The sequence below is a fragment of the Lolium perenne genome, chromosome 6 (assembly GCF_019359855.2).
Source record: "Lolium perenne isolate Kyuss_39 chromosome 6, Kyuss_2.0, whole genome shotgun sequence".
In the NCBI taxonomy this organism is placed as follows: domain Eukaryota; kingdom Viridiplantae; phylum Streptophyta; class Magnoliopsida; order Poales; family Poaceae; genus Lolium; species Lolium perenne.
In genome coordinates, this window is record NC_067249.2 from 148,606,795 (window position 1) to 148,614,585 (window position 7,791).

General features: G+C 47.4%; 1 long non-coding RNA gene across 1 annotated transcript; it reads left to right on the forward strand.

Annotated features, from left to right (window-relative positions):
• The first annotated feature begins 436 nt into the window (after positions 1–436).
• On the forward strand, positions 437–5,955 carry LOC127307242 (uncharacterized). Its single transcript, XR_011747311.1, has 6 exons — positions 437–1,356; positions 1,449–1,520; positions 2,014–2,087; positions 3,353–5,173; positions 5,266–5,337; positions 5,831–5,955. It is a non-coding gene; the product is annotated as an uncharacterized lncRNA (long non-coding RNA).
• The last annotated feature ends 1,836 nt before the right edge of the window (positions 5,956–7,791 follow it).

A 7,791-nucleotide genomic window follows, 5' to 3' on the forward strand; every position in this document is an offset into this window, starting at 1 on the left:
GCTCATGGGTCCCGCATGTCATCCTCTACGAACAATAAAAGTTTCCTTTCTTGGAGTTATTTTTGACCCCTAATTTCTGGCTATTTGCCTTTTTCTTTTCATCCCCTGCCCCCTTTGAAACGATGAGGACGCTGTTGGCAGGTCGGTCCCACATGTCATCCTCTATGAACAATAAAAGTTTCCTTTGGTGGATTTATTTTTGACCCCTAATTAATTTCTGGATATTTCCTTTTATTCTTTTGAACCCCTGGCGCCTTGGAATCGTTAAGGATGTTGCTGCCTCATGGGTCCCGCATGTCATCCTCTCAGAAAGGTTAATGTTTCTTTTCTTGGATTTTGTTTACCAACTGATTTTTGGCTTTTCTTCTTCTTTCGATCTCCTGCCGCCTTTAAAACGTTGACGACGCTGCTGGCTCACGGGTGTAACGGCCCGGGATAGTACCCCTAATAGATTTTGCTTGTTCTTTTCTTTTATGCATCATCTTGGCATATGCATCATATCATCCATGGTTTCACAAAATAAAATAAAAACTATTTTATAAACCCTAAATATTTTTGTTTTCCCTCTCATATGGTTTTATTAAACCCTCCCTCCAATATTTTGTTCTCCAAAAATTAAAACCCCTCACCCCTCCCTGGGCCCTTGCTCTCTCTGGCCCAACTCCCTCTCTCCCTTTCTCTAGCCCACCACCGGTCCAACCCAACCCCTCTCAAGCCCATACCCCTTCGATGGAGAGGGCAACGCTCGTTGTCCTCTTCTCCAAAAGCGAGCACGCAGGAGGCGTGCTCCACCTCTGTGACCACCGCACAATCCACCTCCAACCACTCCCTCCTCCCTTTTAATCCCCACACCAGCGCAGCAAAACCCTAGCCTTCTTTTCCTCCCCTCGCGCCGCCAACCCTCTTCCCTTCTCTCTTTTCCCCTTTCTCTGTGAGCAAACGAAACAGGAGAAACCCCACTGCCACCACCGTCCTCGCCATGGCGCCGCCGTCCCACACCTCCCCTCGCCACTCCAAGACCACCCCCAGAACCGGCTCGTCGTCCTCTACGTCCTCATACAAGGAATCGATCCGGGAGGCCTTCAATCGTCGCCAATTCATCGTTTCCCTCGAGCCATATGTCGCCTTTCTTCTTCGATTCCGGCCACCTCGAACCTTCCCCGGCCGTCACACCACCCGTCGTTGGTCCGCTGCTCCAAGGCGCATCTCTGGCACCATCCATCTCGCCTCGGTTCATCCTCGAACGCCAGATCCGGGCTCACCTGCAAGTTCCCGCCATGGCCCCGAGCTCCGCTCCTATCTGCTTCAAGTAGTGCGCGGCCCATGTTCTTCAACATCAAAACCAGCAGCCCAGTGGTAACGTCCCTAATCCTTCATCCCTGAGATCCCTGGATCAAATCCTCCACCCGCGATTTAATCGCCCCCTTTTTGTTCTGTGTTGTTTCCAGATGGGCCTCAGCCCGTAGCCCCGCACCAGCCCGTTGCCAACGCGCGGCAGACAGCTTCCCACTGCTTAATCGGTACAGATCCGGCCCGTGCCAGTCCATCCCTCTGCCTGTTTTCGATTCTTTTTACAAATCTTGCAAAATTCATATCTTTCAAACCATAATTCTAAATAAGATGTTTTATATATGAAAGTTGCTCAGAAAAATGAGAGGAACATGAATATGCCATCCATGCTTGCTGTTGCACCATGCATCATAAAATTTCGTGGTAGTTTGCATTATCACCTAATATGTAACATATGGAATATGTGGGATACTATATAAATGTTGTCCCGGTTCCATTTAAATTTGAAGTAGCGCACCTATGCCATGATATGCCATGCTATCCAACCCTTAACTTTATCGGTAGAAATGCAACTCCAAACCTAATTAGTTTGTCCGGGGTTCCGACTCCGATTAATATGGATAAGTTGCATCGCATCATCTTTGCCATGCCATGCATGCCTGCCTATGCTCATGCTGATTCTTCCTTCATAGTAGTAAGACTTGCATACGTTGTGTGTTCCAGCATTTGCTTCTTCCCGGATAGGAACGCGAAGTGGTGTTGTGCGGTACGACAAGTTCTTCTGCAACCTTTCACAGGCGAGCCCACCCCTTCACCTATTTTACTTTTACATGCTCTTTTGATCTATTGCTATCCTTATGTTGCGATTCTGTTGTGTCACGTGTCCTATCCACCTGTTACCTATATGTCCGAGATACACCTCCTCGCCCTACCTATTGTTTGTTGTTTGCCAGCTTTGCGAGTCGTAGGCGTGTTTAGGCTCTGTTGTTTATCTCGATCTGTTATCGGGATATGTTGGGTTGTTGGGAGGTTTTAACATGATATATCATTTGTTGGAGATACACATGCCTTACTTAATTGTTAACAACTAAAATTGTAAGCAGAGGCATCTGTGAGCCCCTTTGCGAAAGCATCGGAACTTTGACTTGCTAATGTCCCCTAGGACCCGAGTTCTTGTTATCTGTTCCGAGATTGAGCGCTCTACCCGTACGTGGGGGAGTGGGACCCCCATCACCCACTACCTTTCCTCGAGTCTGTTTATTGGGAGCCACAACCTTGGTTTTATTTGCTCATATGCACGATGCATGATTTACTTCTGTTGCCTTCGGGTGTTTATATTCTGTTCTGTACTCATAACGCGGAACGATTAGCGAAAGCAGGTTGTTCACACTTAGCATAGCCGTTGTCGCAAACCTCTGGGTCCGTATCGGAGTACGGCCGAACTTCGTCACGGGTAGCTTAGTTGGGTGGCTCCCATTAAACTTCTCTTGCATTGGGAACGGTCTTGATGTGAGACTCCACCTGTAGTAAGTGGGTTCGAGCATGCGTATGGTTACATTTGGGCAACCCCTGCAGGGTGTACATCTTATCGATAAGCCGTGTCCGCGGTTATGGACGACTTGGAATTGTATAGCTTGATCATAGAACAACTTACACCTTTATGTTGTTAATAATAATTTGCTAATAACTTGATTAGTAATTTAGCATTACTACAACCGATACCTAATAAAACTTGTCCACCGTTGAGTGCCTTTTACATTGCCTCTTCGCAATTGTTGAAGGGGATATGTGTAATCGGCTGGGTTATGTTTGTGTAGTATTTATCTGTTACCTTGTGCGCTCTCTTATCTTCTCTGAGTAGACGGATGTTGTAGCGTGTCTCTATTGGATAGTAGCTTTGCTGCCGCTAAACTCCACATATAGCCGGGTGAAGTTTATACCGCCCACCAGCGAGCATAGCTGGTCTTGTCTCGCAAGTACGTGCCAATGGTACTTACCCTCGCCTTCCTTTCTTTTTGTCTCCTCCCCCTTCTGTCGGCAACCGATGGCCCGACTTTGACAGGTACGAGATGATGACGTTAGCAAGGTTACCCTTCCGGCTTGGCCTGGGCAGGGTTATGGACGCCACTGGTTATCTTCAGGACTCTTAGTCCAATTTGTATCTTGTCCGTACTCGGACGTATTCGATCTTTTGTATGATTTGGATCTTTGTATTGTATATTTGTATCTTGACTCGTTGAAGTCGTTGTTGTATTATATGTATCTTGTGGGCTCTATTGTAATCCTGTTGTAATGTTACCGCTCGTGCTAATTCCTCTGGCATCACGTGTGTGATTCGTCGCGCACGTCGTGTCGGAGGGCGTCTCTGAATCGATATCATGCGGATTTCGGCGGGTTCGCTGGGATCCTCATGGTACCGGTTCCGGGGCGTCACAAGTTGGTATCAGAGCTCAGGTTGACGGTACCCCACTAGTCCAGCCTGTAGGATAACCTTGCCAACGGTCGTTGAGTTTAGAGTGTCAAAACTATTTTCTAAAATTCGTTGGATAGATCTGATTAGCTCTGATTTTTCTCCTTATCTATATTCTTTCTCCTCTTACCTTGCGAGCTTTGAATCTTCTCTCTCTTATCTGAGTTTTCTGAGTCTTAGGTCTCTACGCGGGTTGGACGATCTTTGCCTTATCCTAATAGGTCCGATCTTCGGAAGATCCTGACGAAAGCGCATCATCAACAGCGGAACAACAACTTCTTGTTAGTGGTGTCGCCGTTCTACGTGGAGCAAGAATTCTTGTTAGTGGTGTCGAGAAGATCAACACTTCGCCAGAAGAAGGTTCCACCTCGAGGTCGGGTGATTATCAACATGGTACAAGAAGACTCGATTGTTTAACCAACTCCCCCTTGGCTTGACGTGGAACCTCGGGGCGAGGTTCCTTGTTAGTGGTGTCGATTGTAACGGCCCGGGATAGTACCCCTAATAGATTTTGCTTGTTCTTTTCTTTTATGCATCATCTTGGCATATGCATCATATCATCCATGGTTTCACAAAATAAAATAAAAACTATTTTATAAACCCTAAATATTTTTGTTTTCCCTCTCATATGGTTTTATTAAACCCTCCCTCCAATATTTTGTTCTCCAAAAATTAAAACCCCTCACCCCTCCCTGGGCCCTTGCTCTCTCTGGCCCAACTCCCTCTCTCCCTTTCTCTAGCCCACCACCGGTCCAACCCAACCCCTCTCAAGCCCATACCCCTTCGATGGAGAGGGCAACGCTCGTTGTCCTCTTCTCCAAAAGCGAGCACGCAGGAGGCGTGCTCCACCTCTGTGACCACCGCACAATCCACCTCCAACCACTCCCTCCTCCCTTTTAATCCCCACACCAGCGCAGCAAAACCCTAGCCTTCTTTTCCTCCCCTCGCGCCGCCAACCCTCTTCCCTTCTCTCTTTTCCCCTTTCTCTGTGAGCAAACGAAACAGGAGAAACCCCACTGCCACCACCGTCCTCGCCATGGCGCCGCCGTCCCACACCTCCCCTCGCCACTCCAAGACCACCCCCAGAACCGGCTCGTCGTCCTCTACGTCCTCATACAAGGAATCGATCCGGGAGGCCTTCAATCGTCGCCAATTCATCGTTTCCCTCGAGCCATATGTCGCCTTTCTTCTTCGATTCCGGCCACCTCGAACCTTCCCCGGCCGTCACACCACCCGTCGTTGGTCCGCTGCTCCAAGGCGCATCTCTGGCACCATCCATCTCGCCTCGGTTCATCCTCGAACGCCAGATCCGGGCTCACCTGCAAGTTCCCGCCATGGCCCCGAGCTCCGCTCCTATCTGCTTCAAGTAGTGCGCGGCCCATGTTCTTCAACATCAAAACCAGCAGCCCAGTGGTAACGTCCCTAATCCTTCATCCCTGAGATCCCTGGATCAAATCCTCCACCCGCGATTTAATCGCCCCCTTTTTGTTCTGTGTTGTTTCCAGATGGGCCTCAGCCCGTAGCCCCGCACCAGCCCGTTGCCAACGTGCGGCAGACAGCTTCCCACTGCTTAATCGGTACAGATCCGGCCCGTGCCAGTCCATCCCTCTGCCTGTTTTCGATTCTTTTTACAAATCTTGCAAAATTCATATCTTTCAAACCATAATTCTAAATAAGATGTTTTATATATGAAAGTTGCTCAGAAAAATGAGAGGAACATGAATATGCCATCCATGCTTGCTGTTGCACCATGCATCATAAAATTTCGTGGTAGTTTGCATTATCACCTAATATGTAACATATGGAATATGTGGGATACTATATAAATGTTGTCCCGGTTCCATTTAAATTTGAAGTAGCGCACCTATGCCATGATATGCCATGCTATCCAACCCTTAACTTTATCGGTAGAAATGCAACTCCAAACCTAATTAGTTTGTCCGGGGTTCCGACTCCGATTAATATGGATAAGTTGCATCGCATCATCTTTGCCATGCCATGCATGCCTGCCTATGCTCATGCTGATTCTTCCTTCGTAGTAGTAAGACTTGCATACGTTGTGTGTTCCAGCATTTGCTTCTTCCCGGATAGGAACGCGAAGTGGTGTTGTGCGGTACGACAAGTTCTTCTGCAACCTTTCACAGGCGAGCCCACCCCTTCACCTATTTTACTTTTACATGCTCTTTTGATCTATTGCTATCCTTATGTTGCGATTACATTTGTGTCACGTGTCCTATCCACCTGTTACCTATATGTCCGAGATACACCTCCTCGCCCTACCTATTGTTTGTTGTTTGCCAGCTTTGCGAGTCGTAGGCGTGTTTAGGCTCTGTTATTTATCTCGATCTGTTATCGGGATATGTTGGGTTGTTGGGAGGTTTTCACATGATATATCATTTGTTGGAGATACACATGCCTTACTTAATTGTTAACAACTAAAATTGTAAGCAGAGGCATCTGTGAGCCCCTTTGCGAAAGCATCGGAACTTTGACTTGCTAATGTCCCCTAGGACCCGAGTTCTTGTTATCTGTTCCGAGATTGAGCGCTCTACCCGTACGTGGGGGAGTGGGACCCCCATCACCCACTACCTTTCCTCGAGTCTGTTTATTGGGAGCCACAACCTTGGTTTTATTTGCTCATATGCACGATGCATGATTTACTTCTGTTGCCTTCGGGTGTTTATATTACATTACGTACTCATAACGCGGAACGATTAGCGAAAGCAGGTTGTTCACACTTAGCATAGCCGTTGTCGCAAACCTCTGGGTCCGTATCGGAGTACGGCCGAACTTCGTCACGGGTAGCTTAGTTGGGTGGCTCCCATTAAACTTTCTCTTGCATTGGGAACGGTCTTGATGTGAGACTCCACCTGTAGTAAGTGGGTTCGAGCATGCGTATGGTTACATTTGGGCAACCCCTGCAGGGTGTACATCTTATCGATAAGCCGTGTCCGCGGTTATGGACGACTTGGAATTGTATAGCTTGATCATAGAACAACTTACACCTTTATGTTGTTAATAATAATTTGCTAATAACTTGATTAGTAATTTAGCATTACTACAACCGATACCTAATAAAACTTGTCCACCGTTGAGTGCCTTTTACATTGCCTCTTCGCAATTGTTGAAGGGGATATGTGTAATCGGCTGGGTTATGTTTGTGTAGTATTTATCTGTTACCTTGTGCGCTCTCTTATCTTCTACGAGTAGACGGATGTTGTAGCGTGTCTCTATTGGATAGTAGCTTTCTTTGCCGCTAAACTCCACATATAGCCGGGTGAAGTTTATACCGCCCACCGACGAGCATAGGCTGGTCTTGTCTCGCAAGTACGTGCCAATGGTACTTACCCTCGCCTTCCTTTCTTTTTGTCTCCTCCCTTCTCGGCAACCGATGGCCCGACTTTGACAGTACGAGATGATGACGTTAGCAAGGTTACCCTTCCGCTTGGCACAGGGCAGGGTTATGGACGCCACTGGTTATCTTCAGGACTCTTAGTCCAATTTGTATCTTGTCCGTACTCGGACGTATTCGATCTTTTGTATGATTTGGATCTTTGTATTGTATATTTGTATCTTGACTCGTTGAAGTCGTTGTTGTATTATATGTATCTTGTGGGCTCTATTGTAATCCTGTTGTAATGTTACCGCTCGTGCTAATTCCTCTGGCATCACGTGTGTGATTCGTCGCGCACGTCGTGTCGGAGGGCGTCTCTGAATCGATATCATGCGGATTTCGGCGGGTTCGCTGGGATCCTCATGGTACCGGTTCCGGGGCGTCACAACGGGTCCCACATGTCAGCCTCTATAAACAATAAACGTTGAGGATGTTGCTGCCTCATGGGTCCCGCAGGTCATCCTCTCAGAATGATAAATGTTTTCTTTTCTTGGATTTTTTTACCAACTTATTTTTGGTTTTTTTATTTTCGATCCCCTGCCGCCTTTGAAACCTTGACGACGCTGCTGGCTCATGGGTCCCCGATGTCAGCCTCCCCGTACAAGAAACATGTGATATCTTATTTTGCAGACAATAA